The sequence below is a fragment of the Bos mutus genome, chromosome 1, assembly GCF_027580195.1.
Source record: "Bos mutus isolate GX-2022 chromosome 1, NWIPB_WYAK_1.1, whole genome shotgun sequence".
In the NCBI taxonomy this organism is placed as follows: Eukaryota; Metazoa; Chordata; class Mammalia; order Artiodactyla; family Bovidae; genus Bos; species Bos mutus.
The window spans coordinates 145,119,787-145,145,674 of NC_091617.1; the positions used below are offsets into that span (position 1 = coordinate 145,119,787).

Sequence of the window (25,888 nt, forward strand, 5' to 3'; positions counted from 1 at the left end):
AACAGCACGTGTTTATTCTAGGTATGTGGGAATGACAGTTGGGAAGACATCCACCAACGAGCTGATGAGTTACAGAACCAGAACTAGAATTCTGTTCCTGGTGACCTGACCTTCCCAAGCTTCTGCTTTAATACATTTCTTCCTGACTTTTCATCCAAACTGTGAACGCTGACTAATGGCAAAGATTCTGCATTTGGGCAGCATTCACGGCATATAAAAATAGGTATTCTAACCACCTTGAGGTAAATGCTGCTAGGTGGACGGTCTGAAATTTGCAAATGTTTCCATCAAAGCAATGGAGGATACAGAGCAGCAGAAAGAAACAAAGGCAGTCCCCACGCAGGTCCCACCCCTCCCTGTCCAAGTCTCAAAGACACTTCTTTTCCTTAAAAATGCATGCAAAACGTTGTATTCAGTTCCAGGGTATGTAACAGAAAAAGAATTTCTTCCAAAATATTTAAGTAAAAAAATAAATATTCCAGAAGCAGTGGCCATCATTATTCCGGGGCTTTGTTTACCCCTGGCACACCAGCAAGTCACCCAGGAGGGACTTGCTCCTACCCCACTTACATTCCAGTCAATTCATTTTTATTTTTCTTTAAACCCCAGGATTTCTTTTCTACTAGAATTATTCATAATGAAAACATTAACAAAAGAAGCAATTGTGAGCCTTTATTGAGTACCAGCTGTGTTGAAACACTGGGCATATACTTACCAGAGGAGGTGGTTAAAATGATTATTTCCATCACAAGGATAAGAAAGTTGAGGCAGAATATTAGGAGACTTGCTCTAGGTCATACAGGTAGTTGAACCAGGATTAGAATCTAGGTAGTCAGACACCCAAGGCTCAGTTCAGTTCAGTCGCTCAGTTGTGTCTGACTCTTTGTGACCCCATGGGCTGCAGCACGCCAGGCTTCCCTATCCATCACCAACTCCCAGAGCTTGAACTCATGAACATCTAGTCAGTGATGCCATCCAACCATCTCATCCTCTGTTGTCCTCTTCTCCTCCTGCCCTCCATCTTTCCCAGCATCAGAGTCTTTTCCAATGAGTCAGTTCTTCACATCAGGTGGCCAAAGTATTGGAATTCCAGCTTCAACATCAGTTCTTCCAAAGAATATTTAGGACTGATCTTTAGGATGGACTGGTTGGATCTCCTGCAGTCCAAGGGACTATCAAGAGTCTTCTCCAACACCACAATTCAAAAGCATCAATTCTTCGGTGCTCAGCTTTCTTTATAGTCCAGCTCTCACATCCATACATGACTTCTGGAAAAACCACAGCCTTGACTAGATGGACCTTTGTTGGCCAAGTAATGTCTCTGTTTTTTAATACGCTGTCTAGGTTGGTCATAGCTTTTCTTCCAAGGAGCAAACATCTTTTCATTTCATGGCTGCAGTCACCATTTGCAGTGATTTTGGAGCCCAAGAAAATATAGTCTGTCACTGTTTCCATTGTTTCCCCATCTATTTGCCATGGTATGATGGGACCAGATGCCATAATCTTAGTGTTTGAATGTTGAGTTTTAAGACAGCTTTTCACTCTCCTCTTTCATGTTCATCAAGAGGCTGTTTAGCTCCTCTTCACTTTCTGTTCTGCCCATTGATTTATTCTGAAGTTTGCTGAAAATAGTATAGTTTGTTCATGCTGCTCCACTGTCTTCGAAACTCACAGAATATATAAAATAGGTGTGTTTTATCCTATAGAGATTAAACCTCAGGAAAGCTGAGCTAAAAAATGACAATTTGTAGAGCGAGTTGTTGAGAATTTAAAGATTTCATTTCCAGTGAACCGAGTGGCTTGGAGAATCTGGATGTGCCCAGGGGGACAGAACCTACAAGAAACCGCCACACCTTATGAAAAAATACCCAGTGATTCTAAGATTTTATAGGAGTTTATGGGAGAGTGTGGGGAGTTCTTTCAGACTGCTGACTGTGGAACGGCAGACAAGTATGGTTTCAAAGCAGGAGAGAAGCTGTGAGAAAGAAGAGTTCAGTGGACTCACGCTTTTTTAACTGAAAAATTAACAACATTGAGACAGTCTTAGGCATATGGGTAGGACAGACTGAGTTATAATATACTCTGGGGGATAGTAATAAGGAGCTTGGCTTTCACTAGAAACATACATAAGCTATCCAAATGGGTCTCTACAGTTTCACGGAGCCCGAGAGTCCAGTTGTAGGGCCTGGAATAAGATCCATCTGTTCAGCTGGCATTCCTTAAGAAGGTGGACAGATCAGAAAGCTCAGTCCTAGAGAGTAGATATTCTGACAGCTGCTGATCTTTGTGTCCTGCACTGAATGATTTGTGCATTAAAAAACAAACAGTAATATTTATCAGAGAGTGATACAGAAAAATTGTATCCAATCAAGAAAAGATCATGGTGCATCCACATTGCTGCAAGGGCATTACTCCATTCTTCTTCATGGCTGAGTAATATTCCACTGCTTACACATACCACATCTTCTTTATCCATCCATCTGTCAGAGAAAACTAAGTCAGGCAGAGAAAGACAAGTATGATATCACTCATATGTGAAGTTTTAAAAAAATGATATAAATGAACATGTTTCCAAACAGACATAGACACACAAATTTTGAAAATAAACTTACAGTTATCAAAAGGGAAATGGATGCAGCAAGGAGGAATAAGTTAGGAGCTTGGGATTAACACACACACTACTATATATAAAACAGACAACAACAAGGGCCTATTGTACAGCACAGGGAACTCTACTCAATATTCCATATAACCAATACGGGAAGTGAATCTGAAGAAGAATGAATATATGCATACGTGTAACTGAATTACTATGCTGTACGCCGAAAACCAACACGATGCTGAAAACAACGATATGCCAAGAAATTTTTTTAAGTCATTAAAATAAACCATCATTGTGGTCTTGAAAAACAAACAGTCTAGCAAAGGAAGGGCATAACATAAGGAGGACTCAAAACGTGTGTCCCTCCTCTGAACATTTCTTCTCTTTCGTTCATTAGTTTTGTAAATATTTATTGGGTCTCCCCCATGCATGGCCTTCCCAGGTGCTGCAGTGGTTAAAAATCTGCCTGCCAATGCAGGAGATGCAGGAGACACCAGTTCAGTCCCTGGGTTGGGAAGATCCCCTGGAGGAGGAAATGGCAACCCACTCTGGTATTCTTGCCTGGAGAATCTCAAGGACAGGGGAGCCTGGCGGGCTGCAGTCCACGGAGTCACAGTCTGACGTGACTTAGCAACTGAGCACGCATGTACCCTATATACTCGGAAGGTTGTGTCCTTATCAAGGGCTTTGCATCATCACTCAAATGGTTATGAAGTATCGGCTAGACTCTCCTGGCTCCAAGATTTTCCTGTCCACTCTGCCTCCAGAGGGATCCTTCTAGAGGGACCTGACGGTATTATCCTATCTTTATACGCTTTAATGACTCCCTGGCTCCTGCAGCAAGAGACATGCAACTGGGGATTCTTAAGCTGGTTTTGACCCATAGACATGTTTTCCCTCTATGTGTGTTCTTTAAAATGTGGATAAGTCCTCAACATGTAATGTTTTAATTTTTCATATAAATCTGAATCAGCAGCTTCTCTTTAAAAGTTGGAAGGTCTGACATCCGGCACCACTGGCCAAACTGACCACTACATTTAGACAAAGAACCTCTTCTCCTGCTTGCCACAGTCCCTAATGGCTTCAGCTCCACCTGCTTTGTTCATTTACATTCATGCTTGGACCAAGGGAGATGTAAGAGTTTGAAATCCCTTGAGGGATGGGATAATGTCTATGCAGAGTATGTCTCCGAGGATCTTCACAGCTTGAAGCTCTTTGGTTTCATCCTTTGTAAAGACCCCGTTCCAGCCACAGTGAATTCTCTGTAGTTCACTAAATGACAAGCTTTGTCATCCTCAGGCCCCTGACTCATGATGGACTCTCTGCTTCAACAACCCTCCCTCCAGCTTCCTTTCCTGCCTAAAGGAATCTCATTTATCCTCAAGACTTAGTCCAATGTCTCCGTGGAACGTTCCTCAATCCCACCAGAGAGTTATTTGCTTCTATCCTAGTGTTCCCACAGCACTAGGTGGCTCTATTACTATTGCAATTCTAATAGAAATCAAAATTCAAAATTCTATTTGTCCAGTTGGAAAATATATTTCTTGCAAAGGAGGACTCTATCCACTCCATAGGGCTTCCCAGGTGACTCAGGGGTAAAGAATCTACCTGCCAATGCAGGAGGCGCTGGTTCGATCCCTGGGTCAGGAAGATGCCCTGGAGAAGGAAATGGCAACCCATTCCAGTATTCTTGCCTGGGAAATCCCATGGACAGAGAAGCCTGGCGGGCTACAGCCCATGAGGTTGCAAAACAGTCAGACACGACTTAGCGACTAAACAACAACCACCCACCTCCATATCCCCAACTCTTCATATGGTGCCCGGCACCTGGTAGGCACACAGTGTTCACCGAATGCACAAAAAGCTGGATGAACGGATGCATGAATGGATACTTCCAGGAGAACGCTTTATCTGTGTCACAAGACTATGACATTTAAAATAAGGGAAGTCATGACTTGAAACCAAATTTCAAAGTTTGATAATGATCATGACATCTCCAGATAGCAGCTCTTAAAAGTTCCTGTTCATCGCAGCCTTTCAGGGAAAACAAGCCTTGAGACAATGAAATATAAACAACAGAAGTAAGTGCATTTTAAGTAAAAGAGACTTAAAATCAATAGGGCACCACGTCTCGGTGTGGAGGGGCGAATGATCATGCTGCATTCAGAGAGCTGACGGTGAAAGGACCCAGAGCGTGTCTCTTATTAGCTAGTGGTCTCTCTGGGAGCGCCTGCCCTGAGGAGCGGAACATCTGGGCCCCCGAGTGGCAGGAAGAAATCATTTATCTGGAGTGGGCATGTGGACACGAGCCGCCATGAGTAAAGCAGTCCTTAGAACTGTGCAGCACAGCTCTCCACTATGGAGCACAGACAGCAAGACAGACTGCCCTATCTGGTCTTGAGATGATTCCATGCAGCCACGTCGCTAGTCCTGGACAGTGAGTCGTGAGCCCAGAAGAGGTGTGCCTTGTGGCCGCAGCATTTAAATACCAGCATGAGACTCTCCAGGGTGATCTTCATTCTCCCAGAGCAACATTGTCGGCCTAGGACACGGAAGAGACCAGTCAACCTGCAGCAGACACATCACACACCAAGACAACTTGTGCCATCATGGTTACTAATTCTTGGGACTGTTTGTCACTCCAGCTAACACAGCCTATCCTGACTGATATGACAGATGGCTCTGGTTTGCAGCAAGTGGCAGAACTAAGACTGACAGCTGGACATTTTAGGAAGACTGATTCTCTGCAGTTTAAGAAAAAGATGTACAAAGTATATAAAGATGGAATGAACTACTTAGGTTATTGTTCATTCATACAGTGTACACTAAATTCTACCCTGGGTAAGTGTTCTATAGACAAAATCCTCATCTCTTTGGAGGTAAGGGGCAAGCTTCTTTTCACTCAAGATGTTTGTTTGGATGGCCCCGAAAGTTTTGACTCAACGAATTAACTCTAAAAATACCTGCCAACCTGGAACTTCAGGATGTCTATTTCCTCTGGTCTAAAAAAGAAAAAAAAAAAAATCTATTTATTTAAAGTATTCCTTTGCCTCAAGCCATTTACTGACCCACTGAGTTGTCTGAATTTAATGTAATTTTCCCAGCAAATAAGTCCCTTGCAGGCCAATACTCTTATTCTTCCTTCGCATCTTTCTCATGCTATTTAGGACACAAAAGTTTATTGTCTGTCCTCCTAGAAAATAGTCAGCATTTGACACTAGCTATTATTATTAACTGATTGATATGTTTCAGATATACTTGTCTTTCAACCATTTAAATTAGGTTTGGACTTGTTTAAAAAACAAAAACAAAACAAAACAAAAGAAACCAAGGAGCACAAATATATTACCCTAATAATTTTCAGGCAAAATGATTCTTCCTTCTGAAAAAAAAAAAAAAAAAACCCTTAGCCCTGTACTATCGAATTTGTGGCCAATTACAATATTTCATTAACTTCTTAATTGGGTAAGTGTTTAATGTATTCCTACTATGTGCCAGGGGGAAAGGTTTACATAAGAGTTTACAAGATATGTTATTTCATGTACTGTACCCATTGTTACACAATTCTATGTTGTAATAGTGCCTATGAGTTCTCTGTATAAGACTATTTGCAAGGGGAAAAACAAATTCAAAAAGTTGGAGCAAAACATTCCCTTGGTTTACCACCTTAAATTCTGAGGGTGTGGTGAATGACTTGGGGTAGTAGATGAGTAATGTAAAAGTATGTAAGGGAGAAGAAACAACCTTTTTTTTCAATATTTCCATTTCTGCTAAGCTTCATTTCAGGCTTTCAGAATTGGAGAATCAGCTGCCTGCTATAAGAAATTGCTAATAAGCAGCAATTAAAGACTGAGAATTTATTCTTTCCATTCCAAACCTGATGTCATCCCCAGATGGAGATATTGGTACTAGTTAGGCTATTCAGCATTTTGGTAAATGAAGGCAGAAGGATTTAGTGTCTTTTGGATCCTGTGGAGGCAGAAAAGTGGTCCAGGAAGAAACACTTGTGTTTGATTTTGTTTTGCCCACTGGGATCATTTACACCTTTTTGCTTTGCTTTAGAACCAGGAGCTGAGGTGGGCACCTGTGTCTTAAAAAGCAAGGTGCCAGTTCTCTAAAAGAACACTAATTCATGAACTTTCTACATTCTTCCGTCTTTGCGATTGCCGACTCTGCATAAAATGACAATCAACTGAAAAAAGACGGATCAATTCCAGTGAATTCAACACCCATTAATAGAAAAGAATGGGCATATCAGAAGCCAGGGTGAAGACAAGCGCTGCTCTCCTTTTATTTAGAAAAACCACACAGAAATACAGCACAGTCGATGTGCTGTTACCAGGACTTGAAAGTAGATTCAACCACCGTGTAAAAGATAAAGCAAGCCGGCAAGGACATCAGGATTTTCCCAGGGTGCCTTATTCATAGACATCTGACAGAAGAGGACCTCACAGAGCTTTGAGGAAAAGCTGAGTTCTCAGCCCACAGCCACTTTCCAGGAACTTCCCTGCAAACAGTGCTCTGTACTGGCGGGACGGAGATCTGAGCCTTCTGCCTCCTGCTCCCGGAGCTTCCCTCGAAGCACAGTTATTTACGGGGGCTTCATGAGAGAGCCAGCCGTAAGTGAACGGAACTCAAGAAAGTGCAGCTTCTAAAAAATACACCGCGGCGCCTCTGCGGTGCTTACTGTTACAAACTGACGTTTGACAGTTCAAGCCACAAACTTAACTACACACACACACACACACACACACACACACACACAGAAAAACACCTCGTTTCCCCAATTTCCTTAACTTTGAGTAAACAGGAGTCATTTTCTGTGGTCATACTCCTTGCGAATTTCCCAAAGACAAAACGACACAAAAGACCTGTGAGCTCCCTTAGGAAAAGAGGACAAACCGAGTTCCCGTTTCTCCTCAGCCCGGGGTCCTCGGTCACCCAGCCCCCCGAGGCCTGTGGCGTCTCAGTCCCCTCTGGAAAGGTCCCCTCGCCCCGCTCCCCGAGTCCCCAGTCATTTCAGCCTCCTGACTTGCCCTTTGTGCTCCCTGCTCTGTGGAGCGAGTGGACCTCAGTTTAGGCGTCTTTGGCCAATGGGGTGAAAAGCAGGAGCGCTGCCCCGGGAGGACATTCAATGAACGAGGAGTGGCGGCGGGGGAGGGGGTCTGCAGGAGGACCCCGACTCGCCCGCCACGTGCTCCGCGGAGGGGGCGCCGCGCTCCCGGATGGGGCGCTGCGGGCCGAGGGTGGGGCGCGGGGAGGGGAGCGGAGCCGCCTGGCGGGCAAGGAGGCCCTCTAGGCGGGATCGTCTCCACCGAGCGCCGCGGAGGGGAGAGCCGGTCCTGCGCCCCGGGCGGGGGGCGAGCCTCCGCCCACCGGCCGGCCTGGGTGGGGGCGCGGCGCGGGGGTCCTCTGCCCTGACTTCCTCCTCCGCTGGCACTCAGCCACAGTCACCCCCGGAGCCCCCCCGTACCCCCCAAAAGCCCAGCCAAACAGCGAACCGCGGGAGGAAGCCGCCGGCTGCAGGAGGCGGGGGGCCCGGGAGAGGCGAGGGGCCGGGCTGGCGGCGCCCAGGGCCGCGCCGCGCCCCCCGCGCGCCCACACTTACCCTCGCGCCCGGGTGGTCGCGGCTCCGGCGCCCGTCTCGGCGCGCGCCCCTGGCCGCCCGCTGCGCCCCGGGCCCGGCCGGCGCGCGCGGGAGGGAGCCGGGGGCGCGCGGCGGCGGCGGCGGCGGCGGCGGCGGCGGCGGCTAGGGCTCCGGCGCGCCCTGCGGGCGGGCGGCCGCCGAGGCTCCGCCGCCAGGGGAGAACCGGGCGGGAGCGGCGGCGGCGGCGGCGGCGGCGCGCGGGTCCGCCGAGCCCCGGGCGCAGCGTGCCCGGCCCGGGGCTGCGGCTGGATGCGCGCCCGGGCGGCTGCGGGCTCCCGCGGGGGGCGCCCCGGTGCCTCCAGACCGCGGGCGCCGCCGCCCCGCCCCCTCCCCGGCCGCACCCCCTCCCCCTTCCTTCCCCCGGCCCCGCGCGCTCGCGCGCTCGCTCCGCGCCTCGCTCTCCCCTTTAAACGCCCACTCCGGATGGGAAAAGAAGACAACTTGCAGTCAAGTTGCAATTAACTTCCGCGGCGGCCGCAGCCCGGGCGGCGGCGGCACTGGAGGCCGAGCCCGCCGCCTCTGGAGCCCGACGCCGGCGCGCCCCCCGCCGCCCCCGGCGCCCCAGCCTGAGTGAGTGCCGCTTCCCTCCCCGCCCTCGCTCCTTTCTCTCTCTTTTTTTTTGGCCCTATTCGTGCTCTTTTCCCTCGGTCTCTGCTTTGCTCGGAAGCGATCCAAACTTCACCGCGGGACCCGCACGCGGGGCGCCTCGTGGGGGTCGCCCGGCCACAGGGGTCCCCGAGGCCCTCCTCCCGCGCGCGGCGGGATCCGGAGGGACGGCCGGGGGCCGGGGAGGGGAGGGGGCGCCCAGGCCGGGGCCGCAGGGGGCTCACTCGCCCTCCCTCGGGGTGTGGACGCGCGCACACACCTGCCCCGACAGACTACGGCTGAACGAACGCCTCCGGGCCCGCCGTGGGACCCTCTTTGGCAAGAGAAAAGGGGACTCGGGAAGCGCGCCGGGAGCTCGCGGGGACCCGCTGTGTGCGCCCCGGAGCCGGCTTGGCCGCGCGGCGCCCGGCGCGGAGCGGGAAGGTCCCGTCGGCCGGCCGCGTGCATCAGGCTCAGCATCCGTCCCGGCCCGCGCGCCCGCCGGGGGCGGCGAGGGGGGCGCGGGAAGTTTGCGGCAACTTCTCCAGCCCGGAGCCGCTCGGCGCCGGGGCGCTCAACTTGGAGCCGGGAGTTGGAAAGCGGCGGCGCCCGGCGTGTCGAGCCCTCGCCGGCGGTAGGCAGGTGGGTCCTGACCGGCTCCCGGGGCGAACGCGGGCGGGGCTGGGGGTCGGGCTGAGGGCCGCAGGGCGCGCCGCCCCACACCCCCGAGGGCCGGGACCGCACCGGGGCGGCCTGCGGTCCGCGCCGAGTCTCCCCCCGCGGCCGCGGCCCGGGCGCCGCGGCCTTCGCGGGGCGCTCCGCCGCCCAGGCTCCGGGGCTGGCGGGGCGCGGGTTTGCACAACCTCGGGGAGAGGGCAGGGCTGGCCGGCGGCTGCTCCGGGCAGTGACAGGCGCGTGCCGGGACCCGGGAGACCCACTGGGCTGGACGCCCGGGCGCCCCCAGAAGCCACGGAGAGGGTCTCGGGGCTCTTGCTAGACGTTTCGGCCCGGATCGCCACTAGAGCGTAGCACCTTTCACTTCTAAGTGTCAACCTCATGATCGCCTCTCAGAGCGCCCTGGTTGGCAACTTGGACCCTGGCGAACTTTCTCCGCAGCATTCCGGATTTTCAGGCAAACGCTGGGAGTCTTGGACTCCACATGGTTGTAAGGAGACCGAGAAAAGCGAAAGACGAAACAAGTCCTAGTCTCAGGAGAGAACCTTTCTGCCCCTACTGGCTGGGGTTCCCTCCTGGGAGGCCAGGGGACCTTACTTTCCCAAGAGGACAGAGAAGGGGTTAGGACCGAGGAACACGCGACTGCTGGGGTCAGGATTTGTCCCAAGCAGGTCCCGAAATCCAGTGTTTGTGCTGCCGACAGTCATTCATGCCGCTGAAATTTTATTGAAATTTACACCCAATCTAAAGTGAATTTTTCTGAGATATCGGGAATTAAGATTTATTCTGCAGTCAAACGTAGCTTGGGAAAAAAAGAAAAAGATGAGACAGCCAAGGTTGAGGTGTTTGCTCTAAAAATCTTTAATCTGTGTGGTACTCTGCTATGATTTAGCAGCAGTCCTTTATTTCTTTTGCATATTATTTTAGTAGAACAGGAGTACGTTCATATACTGACTGCTCCAGTCTGCTGGCAAACATTAGCATTCAGGCTTACATTTTTGACAAATGTGCAGACAGGAATAGCATGAATAGGCATCTTAAATATTAACAACCTAAGCATCTGTTGTGAAACAAATTTAATATATTTACTCTGTTTTTCTCACATTGTTAGAAAAGGTTATAATAAGTGCATAATTTCAACTTTAGTTAGCAGAAGTAACTGGCTGTATCTTTCACTACCTCTCCAAGTGTTTAACACAATCAGCAGACATAAATACTGTAATTAACTTGGTTAGGCACATTATTAAATACACTTTAAACGATGTGAATAGTATATAAAATGTAACAGTAGCGAAATATGTATCCTATTTGTGTACATTTTAAATGACTATGCATTTTATAAATATACCAGGCATGTTTATTCTTCATCTCCATTTGACACTTATTACTTTATATTTTTCCTAATGGAAACAATATTTTAAATGTAGAGTTGTTCAGTCATATGTAATACATAATATGTAAACAGTAGCTATAAAATACAAAGCATTGTTAAATTTGAGCATGGCTACATTGTAACAAGATTATACAGGAGAAATAAAAATCCCTGCTCAATTTTGTATTCCTTTCTGAATAATGAATACACATGATGGATGAGAAAAGAACAGATAGGGATTTCCCTCCTGAAGTACTAGTGCCTTAAAATGTGTGGGGGGAGGGGGCAGGGGGCAGAGGGGGACAAGGGGGAGAAGCAGGGGAAAGATCAGCAGAGAAAGCAGACTTAAAGAACTTCCAAAAGTCTGAATAGTTATTTCCAGAATCAATGCATTCTTCATTTTCCCACAAGCTGAAATATGTAATAAATAATAGTTCTTTGTATGTAAAAGTATTCCAAAGGAATGCCTTTTGTTCAGTTGTTGTAATAAATTAATATATTCTTTGGTTGATAATCTACAAAAGTAGTTCTTTTGTCTCACAGCATCTTAAATGAGAACAGCAACAAAATGAATGTTGGTTTATTTCTGCACAGAAGTCTGCTGCCAGCTATAGGAACCTGCGATTGAATAAGATGATGTGCTGAGTGATGGTTCAGCAAGTCTGCATTAAATTAGCAAAAAGGGAAATATCTGGGGGAGATCTTCAGTGATTTTTGTTCGTGTGATAGGTTGAGGATCCTAAATTAGGCCTAAAAGGTCAGGTGACAAGCACCTGTTCCTCATTATTGTTAAAACCTTTTGGTTACAAACACTGTTAAGCTAAACACAACATGGATATACAGCAGGAACTCTGTACAGCACTCTGGTGGTTTTTCATCCGCTATGGAAATTTCCAAAAGGGCCATACACAGACATGCCCTTCACACAAACACCTCTTCTTCTAAGACGTGTTGTCTCGGATGACTCTTGTATCATTTTCATGCTTGAGACTGATGGAGTATGTAAATGCATGTGACTGACTCTGCCTGAGCCTGTTGTAGTCAAGTGCAGATCTAGTCAAAATATTATTTTTTCAACCCCCTCTTATTCCTTTACAGTCCACTGATTAATGATCAGAGTTTGCTCAGGTTTTAAATAGAAACCTCCCCAAATTGCCTTTTATGCTTTTTAGATAAGGTGAGTTCCCACTGTAAATGATGCCAGGAAATATTTTGCTTGGTGCTTGTACAGAACAGGAGTTGCTCCATGCTGACAGAGCTTTGTGGTGTATGGAGAAGGAGAAGAAAAGCGCATTTGACATGAGTGCTGTTTGGGTGGGTATCATCACTTGCTCTCCAAACTTGCCACTTCTCTCAAGGGAGTTCAGTAGTATTTTGATTAGAATTAAGGCATGTGATTGGATTTTTATGAATGGTTTGCCATTAGATATTTCAGAGAGCAGAATAAGCATCCATAGTGAACAGACCTCAGTAGCACAAGGTTGCAAAGTATAAAAGGTGCCAGTTGCTTTTAATTATCAAAGGAGGAGGATTTTGAGTAAATTCGGTAACCGTGATGATTAAATTCTCTATTTAAATATGCTCTTTGTCTTTTTTTGGTTTGGTGTAGTTTCTGCTTATTAAGTAGTCATTTTTAGCATTTGTGATCAGATTACAGAACCGTCATCCCTCTTGCTTTTCCAGTTGATTTGGTTTGCAAACTCCAAAACTCTGGGATGCTTTTAACAAATTGGTTTACATTTTGACAGAACAGAGTTAAGTTAATTAATAGATCAGGCACGGAAAAGCCTCCATGTAGGGTGTATTTTCTGGTAAAATGAAAGTTATGTTTCAGCACGATGAGCATCAGGCTTCAGTAATCTGTTCCTCGTGTGGAATGAACACTTCCTACTTCGAGCTAGCAGGCACCTACTGTTTATTTACGCTGCATTAAACTGACAGCTCAGCAATCAGAGGAAAAATATTACTTACCTTCCTGAAGTAAATACCAGTTTATAGGTTAGTGCACGTATTTATATTCCTGTCACCACTAAATAATGGCCCTGTCTCCACTTTAATATCTACCTGTACTCTAATCCAGGGCTTTAGACTCTTCCTGGTTGGGGGTAGGGGTCGAGAAGAGTTTTCTTATCATTTCCCAGTGGCTAAACTTTAAAAAAAAAAAGTTATTTCATCTTCTCATTTCTGTCCTGCAAGAATCAGTTGAAACAGATATTATACATGTTTACTTTACATACCTCAACTGTTACATCCAAATCCCAAAAGAATCCGCATGCCACTTAAAATAGTCATCTTAGAGCAACCTCAGGACAAATATGTTCAAACACATTCAAGTGTATGTTTGCTAAATTAAACTCTCTACAAAGTTCCAAAGAGATAACTTCAACTATTTGATTACTTAGATAATAGCTTTGATAAAATGTCTTCTCTCCCAAGCCTTAGATGGAATGCTTCAGTTTTTAATGGAGATCTGCAAATATGAATATAAAGTGAGACACACTGATGGATGGATGGATTGGTACAGTTAACTTTCCTCTGAAAATATTCTTGCCTCCTTCATCTTTTTGTTTAAGCAGCCAACCTTGGATTTCAACTTTTTTACAATACTAAATTCAGGGATCTTTTCTTTTAAATTGGAAGCCCATTCTCTTTGGAGACCCCTGGAAACATCAAAATACAGTTAAAGTTGAGCTCCAAAACTTGTAATTAATTTGAGAAAATGCTTGTTATCTAGGACATCCTGTAAGTAGCTCTAACACTCAGCCTGTCCACCCAGTTGTCAGCCTCTAATCACGTACTCCATTGACATCAGAGCAGAATGTGGTCTTAATGCAGCATATAAATCAAATCTGTTACACAAGGTTCTTCTCCTTCCCTCCCAAAGAAAAAGTGTCTTCTATGGTAATTTATATATCGTTCCTAAGTGCTATTCTCAATGGTAAGTCTATTTCAACTTGATGTCTTCATAGAGTGTGATCAACACATTAACACACATTATTTAGTACTTTTGAACTTATGCCAATGGTACCTTTTGCTGTTTATTTTTTAAAGTCTTTTTTAAGATCAGATATTTCATTTCAGAGTAAATAGATACAGATTGTGTGTATATATATTCAGGGTGAGATTTAGTAGCTTAGCGTTTCTCCAGCATATTGGCCTATTTTTATGCTTTGAAGTTATTCTGTATCTCTTCCACAGTTGTTGCTGTCTGAAGGTTCGTAAATAGAAATTCTCATCACCTCTTTCAATGGACTTTCAAGGATGTAATTTGGTTTATGTGGCAATCCCAGCTTAGTTATGAGACATGAAAATCAGTTAACCAGTATCCCAGCATTTATGTGCCTAGATTTGGCTGACATTTATTCAGTCCAGTTATTTGATATTTGGTAGTGAAGTGTCTTGTAATCAAACATTAAGAGTTGGTTCAGTTTTCCAGTGGAGAAACGGTCTTGCTGGATAAAACCTTTAACTGTGCAGTATTTTATTGCACTAATCACTCATTTGAGAGCCCGCTTATCGTGACATGAATTTTTGCTGCACCTCAGGGGTGCAGGTCCCCCAAATGAAGCTGAGATGCTTGCAGAAGGAGCAGATGGCAGGCTGCACCTGGCCCTGCCTCTGTTAGGGTGCTGTGGACCTGCTGCAACACCCCCCACCCCTGCCCCCCGCACCTCCCGCCGACCTCTTCTCCCAGGTGTGCAGGAAATGGAGGGCGTTGTACCCGGTGAAGTGGGTGGACTCTACCCAGAGCTATGACCTGATTTGTGACGTACCCTCAGAACTGCAGTAATGGTCCAGCTGCTTTGCAGGCAACTGGTATCCACCTCATTTGGGGATGCTTCTGCCTTGCTAGCTGTGCCAGAGACAACTTCGTCATTGTCACCTCGTCAAAGACTCCTTCTTGAGAGCTCTCCTGGAGGGCTAGATTCTGAGAGCAGCCTCTGGTATTTGGAGGGTAAGTGCCAGAAAAGTTCCTATTAGTTCCATGTGGGGACTCAGGGGCTCCAGCCCCTGGGAGAGACCGGGACTGAGTGTCCAGGGGAGGTCTCCATGTCTGGATGTTGCTATTTCTTGGTGAGGTGATTTGGAACCAGAGAGCAGCAGAAATTCTGCAGCGTGCGTGCTACTCTGGGTGGTGAGAGGTGGTGGAGAGCTCCCAGGAGAAATTACTACATCTTCCTTTCTTGAGATATTTAAAGAAAAGGTACTCAGTAATCTGTGAGAGGGGCAACTCTCTAGATGCAGTTTTCCAGGAAGCTGGGCAGAGTAGGGTGGATTGCTAGAGGTTCTTTTCTAGTCTTACTCAATGGTTTCTGATATGCCGTTAAGAGCCTGCAAACGATAATTTGGCCTTTTAACGTTTACAGTGTTAAGGACTTTAAGGTAAAAGAGGTTGTCTGTTATAAATATTTTATTGTAATAATTATTATAAATAAAATACAACCTAGTATATGCAGATATCTTTTGAAATAGAGATAGTCCTGAATATGGTGTCTCCATAATTAGCTGTTTGATGTTGAATGCAATTGAGTTTTCCTGATCCAGTGAACCAGACAATGGAAATCATTGGGGATTAACAGCAGGGCTATGTAATGATTCTTGATATAGCAAACCTTTCTTTCCTTGTTCACTGATAAAAATATTGTATCAGTAAATAAAGCACTCAATTCAAATGCTTACAATTTTAAATTTTAAAAGGACATCCAGAATTGATGAAATAATCCAAGTGTTTCTCATTGTATTTTCGCCAACTGAAATGATACCTAGACGTTCTTTCTAATAGATTTCTCCAGACTGTGAGAGGAATAATATTTTAATAACTATGCTTTAAGTTTCTTTTTCTTAGAGGTGGGCTTGCTTTGGGGTGGTGTAAGAAGACTCAAAACCAATTTAGAACATTATCTTATAAGTTTAAAAATGACAGCCTTACTTTGCAAGGAGTCATTGTATTTTAATAATACTGTACACTTATTAGTGTTATTGGAGCAGTAGACAGTTAATTACAGCCTTTTCTGAGACATGTTAACTGTATATTAACAGTCATGTTAAAAAAGAATGATGTATACTGTTACATACAAGCTGCTGCTTGCTAGACTCTTTTCAAAATAGTCTTTCAGAATGTATGGAGTCAGATTTTGGGTCCACAATTATCAGAATGTTTTCTAATAAAGTAACTTAATTTTAAACTTTTCACTGGGATGTAAGAGTTTTAATTTTCTTTTTTCCCCTTTCTCTATATTAGCATTGACTTGAGCACTTTTGCTAGTAGGTTCAGAAATCAGTGTCCCTCAGCAGTTTAGCCTTCCCACACTGTAGTTTGAGATGCCTACATTTTTGTTCTGTGATGACTTTGGCCAATATAAGCCATTCAAAGCTTATTGAGTTGATTCTCTTTACAGCATCTTTTTAGTCACTATTTCTTGAGCCAGGCTGTGCTGTCTTACAATTCTGTAAAGCATGATATGTACGATACATGAGAGCAGTTGATCACAGCAGTGGTTCTAAGACTACTTTGTTTTCCAGATCTAAAGCCTGGGTTTTAGCCTTGGCTTCTGGCATGGCAAACGATGGGTGACTGCTACTAGTGAGGCTGAAAGCTGGACTGAGCCTGCCTTAGACATCTCTCAGACTGGTGGACTCTTTGAACTCTCAGCTAATCTGGATATGTTGACCTTGTAACCTTGTAATACAGCGCTTAAAAATGTACTGAGTTTCCCACTTTATGAATTTTTAGGTGCTGCTGCCTCTATTCCAACAAGTTATTCAACTACAAAAAACAAAAAAATCAGTGTAAGGTACATGTCTGTGTTACAGAAAATAGTAACTTCACATTCTGTTTTGCATAGAGAGCACTCATTAAAGATCTGCTAAATTAATAACAGAATAGTGCGTTTAGCTTGTGCCGATATGGTTTAGTGGGAAAAGGCTTCTCTCCAGTCTTCTCTTTTCACTGGGGTTGTCTGCACACTTCATCTGCACATGTGCCAGTGTTCTGGATAACTGAGTGGTTTTCTCCTCTCTCTGCTGTGCCCTTTTTAGACAGTAGAACCAGGGTCTGTTTCCTCCTCTTCGACCTTGAGGATGGGCCAGAGTCTCTGTCAAGGCTTTTGGTCCTTTGGTGTGGGGTGGTGCTCACAACCTGCTCTGTCGTCCCTGGAGTCAGGCTACCAGGTGAAGGTCCTTCTGATCTTCTGGGGCCAAAAATCCTGTGTGCGCAGCAGCCCACGTCTGACTGGCCTCTATTCTTTCCTACGACGGTGATGTTTTCCAGGACCTCTCTGGATGCATATCAGCCATGATTAATTGCATAACAGATATTTTTCTATCCACTTATATATAAAATGGATTTTTATATCCATTGTGTAACACTGTTTTGAGATTTAGGGTATTTATGTTAAAGATGATTTCCTTCTCTTCCTTAAAATTAATGCTCGCATTGCGGTGGGGTTGGGTTAGGTGCATCTGAAACATTCTGAAAAGTTGCCAGCCTTCTAAGAAAGTTATCTTTAAAGAAAAAAGACACTTCCTCTTTAAATTTATTTCCACATGTGAGGCTCTTTGCAAGACAGTGCTGTTTAGTTACACAAAGAAAAGTCTTCCTGAAGCAGCAGACTGCTGTGTGACCCAGTCCATTGTCATGCACATTCTGTCTCTTTAAAAACAGTCTCCTCTATTTGCCCTATTAATTGTTGATATGTTGCCATCCACGAGACAAAAATTAGAGCTGTAATTAAATAATCATGTGATGCTCCTTAGTGCCAGTGAGAGCAAACTCATTTTTCCAGGCCCTGATGGTCACTGATGATTGTATTACCACTGGCTTGCTTTATTTTTTTAATGATTCTCTATCTGTAGATTACCCAACTACTGTCCTTCTTTGCAAAACTAGAGAAAACAGAGAACATTCAGCCAGTTAATTGGCTGGAGGTCCTCAGGGATGTAAGGTAGACATACCTTTTCTGCTTTTGTTCACCTGGTAGCTTCTTTGGGGAGGCTACATCAGTGGTGTGGTTGCCTGCCATTTAATTTACACTGGTGTTTTGGCTGGGATGGAGGCATATGGGGAATGCCAGGAGAATTACAAAAGGAGCCGGGTATTAAAATTCAGAAATGATTAAAATTGAAATAAAAGGATGCTGCTTCTTTGCCAGTACTCTGGCAGTCATAATGACACATAGAGATTAGTTTCCACCTTCATCTTTTCCTTCTTTTTCATTTCCTCTCGTTTATTGTTGACACATTTTCCTTCTGTCTGTCTCCCGTCTCTGTATCTCTTTGCACAGTTATGCATTCCTAGTTCTCCCTCTTTCCTTAAGCATGGAGAAGCCTACTTAACCTTATTATAACAATAACAGAATAGGTTATTAATATTTAATATGCACATGATTAAAATTTCTCTCCCTTAAACATAGGTCAGCTGTATTATTATTAACCAGCATGTAATTTTTCATTTAAAATATTCTTATTCTGCCCTTGCTGTTTCTGAAATGTAGTCTACTTTGCTAGTGATTTAATACATAATGTTTAGAAAACTGTGGTCGGCTAGTGAGAGAAGAACTTACCAGTCATGGATAATCAATTATGCATGAATTCGGATGTAACAGATGGAATCTGTGAGTTAAAGTTTCCCTTTGCCTTAGTGGTTTTTTTTTTTAATTTGTTTGTTTGACACCTGTCTCATATAGAGATAAACATCTAATGTAGCATGTGAGAAATTCCCTCATATCTTTGTATTCTCTTTAAAATGAACCTGATTTTTTTTTAACTTAAATTTAAGGGCAGAGACTTTCTGTGGTCTTAAAGATGATCAGGGTCTTTTCCGTCACTTCGTGGATACAGAACCGGGTCCCGTTTGGCTCACGAAGGGTGACTCTTACAGTTGGCAGAGGAAGGACCACCACCTGGATCTAAGGCTTCGGCTGTTCTCCACTTCTTTTCCCACTATGTCATTGATTCTTTTCTGTAGGCGTTGCTTACTGATAGAGAGCACTATCACACTAACTCTGGGTTTTAAAGAATTTCTGATGGAAACTGTGGTTGACTAGTTTTAACTGATGTAACATTCTCTTGTATGATGTGTGGATTGTATCTGTGAGTGTGTATACCATGCTATGCTAGATGTGTATTATATATACATTTATTCACACTAGGTTGTTGGTCCAACATTTGGATTTTCCAAATCTATTGAAAATACCCCAAGATGTGGTTTATATCCAAAACTACAGCATATGCCAGTTACAAAGATGCCTTTACACTAGCTTGTGGTGTTATAAATTCTTAGAGACAAAACCCCTTTGTGTAGAGTGAACTAAAAAGTTATTTTGGAGAGTCTTGTTACCTCCACAGAGAGATAAGTTTGATTTTCATTAAATATGATATGAATGTGTAGTAGATTTTCAGCTGCAGAAGTGATAGAACTGTGGGGTATTGTCCGTCTGTACAGCAGTTACAGCCTCAAAACAGCTACAAGCTGGTCCCCGTCAAAAATGTTCATAAATGTGCTGTTTGTTTCTCTCCCAAGTGTATTTATATATAGATTTAAAAAATACAAATGAAAATAGTCTTTACAGAATAAATAAAAATAAATGATTAAAAAAATAGCCTGAAGGCCCACTACTTCTGTTTTTAAAGTTATACTGCAGCATTATTTATCAACTTTTTGCTTCTTATCAGCTGGAAATTTGCATGTGTATTTATAGTCCCTGTTAGTTATCCAATGAATTAAATTCCACAATAAACACACTAATAAAGCTGCACCTGCAAAATAGGTAACTGGATATCCTTTAGCTACAGTTATGCTGTAAAACTATTTTTTAGTATTTTATTTAGACTTTAAATTATTTTCTTTTATTTAGTATTTTATTTCAGACCAATAAATATGTAATCTTAATTTGGCTCTACTATGTAATCATATTCCTTAGTCATGCATCAGAAAAATACATATATGCAGGAATGAACTTCAGGGAGATACAATTTAGATACGAGTTTCCAATACATTAAAAAAAAACTGCATCATTAATATAAAAGTCCCTAATATAAAATCAGTGAGAACAGATGATAGGAAACAGTATCAGGCAAAACACTATAAAAAATATATCATTACAGATTACTGCATACAAAAATAAATAATTGTAATTACTATCACAAAAAGTGACTGATAAAAATAAATTTGAAAGCCTTTTGAGCTTATTACTAAAACTGCATTCTCTTATTAATAAGTGCAACCTAAAATATCTACATGGAGAGTTTATAGATTATTACATCGAGTACCTACATGGAGTTGTCACGGCTCTGTGACTGGACTGCAGTGTCAGTGTCCTGCAGACGCCACCTGGGGACTGTCTGCTGTCTCAGGAGTGTAGTTAATTTTTACTCACTTGAAAAATATCCAGATAGAATGTTTGGATATTTGAATGTTGGATATTTGGAAGGCCTGGTTTTTGTCCCTCCTTTCTCTTCTTTTGCTAAGATACAAGAATATAGAAGAACATCTGAAAAGAGAAACATTTTCTTGCATCAGAGGACCATCAAATTACCTACTTTGGGTGGGATGTTGGGTCTCTGATTACCAACCCATGTTAATTATCCTTGGGCCAGGTAATCATCGTCTGAATGAATTACCCAGCGGAGACTGGGCCGCGGCTGTTGGCAGGTAAGGGCAAAGCAGTGGAAGGTCGGAGGCAGTTGCCAATGTGTTGCAGCTTATTGTTTTGTGCATAGCGTGATGTTTTCATGATAATATACATCTGCCAGTCTTAGGAATAGAGGATTGTTTTCCTTTAGTTTTGTTGTTTTCAAATGTTTAAATTGGGGTAAAAGATAGGTACCATACCTCGTGCCATTTGGACAGTGTGTGAGTGGACAGTTCAGTGCCTTGATCACAGTCACACTATCGTGTGCCCAGCACCGCTGTCTCTTCCAGGTCTTCGCCGTCATCCCAAAGAGAATGTGCTTTAGTTTTGAATTAAACTCCTTTGCTTCAGTGAGCTTCCGGCACTATAGAGGTATTTAAGCACTGTCCAGGTGCGCTGCACTTGTTTCCCCCAATGAATGGGCTTCTTTCCCCCAGTGATGGCCCTTGTCCATTGCTTGTGGTGCTGGGCACGGTGGTGCAGAATCTGATCCTGCCCTTGGTTGATCCTTTTCCCAAAAACAATCTGGACCAGCATCCAGGCCTGTTGCAACCTCAAACTGTTTTTCCCTCAGGTAAGCTGGGAAAGATCAGAATAGCACTGACATCACCAAGGAGACTTGGCTGGTCTGTCTTGACGGAAGGTTGGTTGAGAATGGTTTCTGTTCGACTTCGCTGGAATTAAAATCCCATGGGCTTCCTGGGGGCGCCGCACAGCAGTGAGGAGCCCTGCACCGGCTCCTGGGCACTTCAGTCCTGCTCAAGTGCCATGACTAGGGCCAGAAAGGAGTTGAACGGTTTCAGCTGTTTCAAAGGGAATCCCACTCAAGGTTGAAATTTTCTGGGAGAAAGAGCCTGCTCAAATATGTTGGGGGGGAAAAAAAATAAAAAGAATTAGAGAAAACCAGGATGGTTCTGGCTCCAGTAAATAATAGACTGGTTTTGGAACTTAACTTCCATGTGTAATTTTGTGGTTAGTCTCTTATGTCTGTGATGATAAATCATACACTCGCACAGGATTTCTGGCACCCCTGTAAATCTCAAGCCAGTACCCAAATGCTAATTTATCATGGTTCCTCAAACAGCAGACTTTTATTCACCAAATCAATGATCTAATAGCTTGCTCCCTACCTTTTTTTTTTTTTTAAATTTGAAACACGTAGCTTGCCTGCACATAAATTTCTTAAATTTGGGGTGAGCTCTGATTCTTAAAAGAGCCTTAACTTTTCCAAGTGACTCCAGGATCTCCATACCCTTGGAAGATGTCCTAACAGGTATATTTAATTTCTTGTCTCTAACACATTACCTACTCCAATGGATGCTACACCTGGCTGTATGCTGGAATCAGCTTGGAAACTCTCAAACGCTGGCTCCAACCCTTGGCAATGGGTGCAGCCTGGGTATCTGGACTGTTGACATACCAAGCAATATTAACATGCAGCAGATTTGAGGAGCCACTGAACTAACTTCTGATCTTATCCTTGGCTTTACTGCCTAGGAGTGCAAGAATCTTTCTAAGATTTTTACCAGCACTCATTCACCAAAACAGTTCTTGGCTTCCTTTCCCTGTTAATTGCCGGCACTGTGAGAGACTCCTGGAATACAGACAGGAGTCCAGCCTCAAGATGTTGACAGATGTGCAGTTGGGAAGGGCAGGCATGCAAATATGAAATGCTACGCTTGGAGGACAGAGTTGGGATGGGGCATCGAGGAGGAAGTGGCTAATAGATGGAGGAAGCTTTGGAAAGAAAAGGTGCAATCAGGCCACATATCAAAGAATGTGGCAGAAGAGGGGTTCCCAAGAGAGAAGAGGGAGGCCCTGCTCTCCAGAAGCAATGGGGGAAGAAGACAGTCTGAAACTCCTCACGGATTTGGTGGTGATAGCTATTGATACACAGGCTAATACGGAGGTATGCGGGGGTCTCAACAGCATTACTATTGGAACCTGAGCCCTACTCAGTTTTGGAGTTGGGTCTAGGCAGAGAGAACCAATTTTGATGGGGTTATTTCCACTGTCCATGTCAATGTTGTGGTCCATACTGATATCTGTGGAAGGAAGATATAAAATTTTGTCCAGTAAATTCTTGCTTTAAAAAGAGGTAATATTTCTCTTCACTCCACCTCACTTCCACAGTCTCGAAAAGGAACGGTCATTGCAATTAGCGATAGAATTTGGTTGCAAGTGACACCGAGTTTTTGGCTCTCATTTATTTATTCAGAATGTAAACATTGCAGATATTTCAAAGTCCCAGGTATCTCACCAGGTTCTAGAAGCCAACTCTAATGGCCGTTCATTTACCTCAGTGCCCTCTCCTCAAACTAGCTTAAACATCAGCCTTTCTTTGCTTCACTTTAATAGTGACCTTTGTCAATTAAAACCATAACCCAAATTACCAGTGGGTATTTACATTCACCTTAAAGTAATTAGGAAACAACTTTTGATCGCTATCAGTCCGGCTATAACCGAAACCCCACATATTGGGGAAAAAACAAAAGCCGAAAACCTTAGGCCCATGTTTAGCGTTTATTATTCCTCCTTTATCTCTCCTGAAACATATTCAAGCCGTTTGCTTTGATTCTCTGCAGCACACCGTTATTTGTCGGTATTTGGATGCCCTCCCGGTTTGAGTAGATATCTACATTAAAGCTTCCAAAAAAGCCATTTCTAGTGGCAACTCTGCTTTTTTAACGTGGGGGTGGGAGAGGGTGTGGAACAAGTCTGTGGTTTTCAGCTTCACCTGCGAGCTGTTGAAATGTTCATGGAAAGCAGCCTTTGGGGGTAAATGCATGTTATTCCAAACGTACTCTGAGACCCTTTTACATACAGACGTGTCTAGAAAGCTGTCTTAGATTTCTGTGCAGCACTGCCCATGTCTCGTTCCACGCAGCTTTACAGATCCACGGGCCCATTCTAAAGTGGAAAAGGACTTCAATTTGGACTTCATTGGGATGTCTGGAAGTTGTCCAGCACCTCTAAGACTCCTCCAGGCAAGGTCCTGGATTTACTGAGTCTTCTGTTGTAGAAGTTCTCTAGGTTCGTGCTGCCTGATGGAACTTTCTGCAATGGTGGAAGGGTTCTCTAACCCACACTGTCTCATAGGATAGCCACTCATCACATGCGGCTATTGAACACTTGATGTGTGACTGAGGAACTAAACTGTAAATGTTATTTAATTCCAGTGAATTCACATTTCAACGATACAGCCGCTTTCCCCACTGTTAACTCCACCTCACTTTCACAGTCTCTAAGAGGAACGGTCATTCCAATTAGCCATAGCATTTGGTTGCATGTGACACTGAGCCTTTGGCTCTCATTTATTTGTTCAGAATGTAAACATTGCAGGGATGCGGTATGAATCCCTGGTCATAGGGCAGTGAGCAAGACACAGTCTCTGTGCTCATAGGGATGACAGTCTAGCATGGGACAGGGAGGCCTGGCGTGCTGCAGTCCACAGGGTCGCAAAGACTGAACTGGACTGATGGAAGGTATTTATTAAGCCAGTGATCATCCAGCTTGTTCACTGGTGATAACTGCGACAAAGGAGAAGTACCGGAGGCTATGAGAGTGTAAACCGGGGACCAGGCCTTCCAGCGTGATTCACCTGAAAGTTTAATCCGAGTCCTGTTGATTCACTAAAGGAGAAAGGCGTGAGGTGGCTTCCCTCCCCAGGTTCAAGGCTGGGTCAGGCTGGCTGCAGGGCCTGGGACTCTGGAGCAGGGCAGTCCCCCTGCGCCTGCCGTGACCTCCAGAGGCGCAGGGTCCCTCTGGCTCAGCTGCACATGCTCACATGCAGACTCCTGCACAGATCCCCTCTCAAGCTATGCAGTTGTGATGATGTCAGTCACAGATAAGACGTGAGAAGGAGGGTGTGAATGTTTACAGGATATTGCATTTCCTCTCCAATGTATGTTTTGACAAAGTTGTTTGGGCTCCAGCCCCAGGTTTTTTTTTTTTTTTTTTTAATCCCCCTTCTCGGCTCTTACAAATTTGTATCTGGTCCATTCAAGAAACGATGTGGAAATCAGTCCTGACATCCCAGACAGACAAAACGAGACACATGACGGCAGAACATATGGCTCAAAGAGGCATCCTTATATGGCCAACACAGACCGTATTCCCAGAAATTCATATATGGAAAACGCCACCTGCAGCTAAAGCCAAAAACAAAGAGTCGACACGACAAAAAGAGCAATATGCCACGTGAAATGTGCTGCTCTAAGATGTGGAGAGATAGCCAACAGTATTTGAATTTAAAAAGATGAAAAAAAAAAAAAAAAAAACCTACCATGTCCTTAGAAAGTGCTATGGTAGTAAACATTGCTTTGCTAACATAGTCACTGGCGGAGTTGCCGTGTCTTAAAAGCGTTCAAATTCTAAATGCTTTCTCTGTTTATTACAAATGTATGTGCTATTCAGAACTCTGAATGTGTTTTAATGCTTCCGGATATCTGCCAGCATATTTATCTTGATATGGGGCCCCCTGAAGCATGCAGTAGTCCTTTTGTTATTGTTTTTTAAAAATCTTGTATCTCTGTTACAATATTTTATCTCTGCTACCTTTGTGTGGCCAGACTGACTTCCTTCTCCTGTGATAAAAAATTGATGCACTGTTTTAACTGTACACCCACATGTTTAATAGCTCATGTATTTGACTTGTAATATTTCATGTTCCTGAGGTTTTCCATTCTCGTAGCTGGATTTATAAAGTTTATCTTAACTTTTTTCAATACTTGGCTTGCACCTTTATTGCCAAATTTAAGATACTTTGTAGAATAAAACTGATGCCCCCCATCGCAATGGTTTATTTTCACATATGTCTGGGAAGGGGGAATTTTCCTTATTACTTTTCTTTTGTTCTTTGTTTTAATCTGCGTTTAGTACTCAGTGGTTTAGTGAGTATTCTGAAAGAGTAAATAATATATAGGAAGTTCACCAGTGCACTATTACTTGGAGGGCATACGCCTGTGTGCCCTTTTGCTTATATCTTATATAGTTCTGAAATAAAGAATGTGCTTGAGGGAAATTAATATGCATATATGATTAATAGACTTATAATCATGTAGTAAAGTTATTATTAGATGCCTTTATCCTCATTTATTCTGTTTTATCATTTTCGGAGGCCATGTCCATCCTTATTACACTTTTTTATGTTTGTGTTTGAGAATTAGCTTGGAATTCCTAGATAAAAGCTGCTACTCAAATTTAAAGATTAATGTTTTAACCCCCACATCAATAGGAGGCTAAGGCAATCAGAAAGCTTTCTGTCTTATTTGTGGAAATAATGGGATAAACATCACTTACAGTATTTTATCCCAGTGTGTTTTAATATTGATATATTCAGTAACCTGTTTTAGTCTTCCTTTCTTTCTTTTGAA

General features: G+C 43.9%; 1 protein-coding gene and 1 long non-coding RNA gene across 2 annotated transcripts in view; one reads left to right on the forward strand and one right to left on the reverse strand.

The window, feature by feature from the left end:
- Positions 1–403: 403 nt before the first annotated feature.
- LOC138989190 (uncharacterized) lies at positions 404–8,339 on the reverse strand. Its single transcript, XR_011465441.1, has 3 exons — positions 8,211–8,339; positions 4,394–5,144; positions 404–2,480 (listed from the first exon to the last, which is right to left on the reverse strand). It is a non-coding gene; the product is annotated as an uncharacterized lncRNA (long non-coding RNA).
- Positions 8,340–8,691: 352 nt separating this feature from the next.
- The window catches only part of SATB1 (SATB homeobox 1), a 99,898-nt gene continuing 82,701 nt past the window's right edge, over positions 8,692–25,888 (forward strand). The window contains exon 1 of the mRNA XM_070377022.1: positions 8,692–8,819. The gene's annotated coding sequence lies outside the window, so the exon portion shown is untranslated. The remainder of the gene's footprint in view (positions 8,820–25,888) is intronic.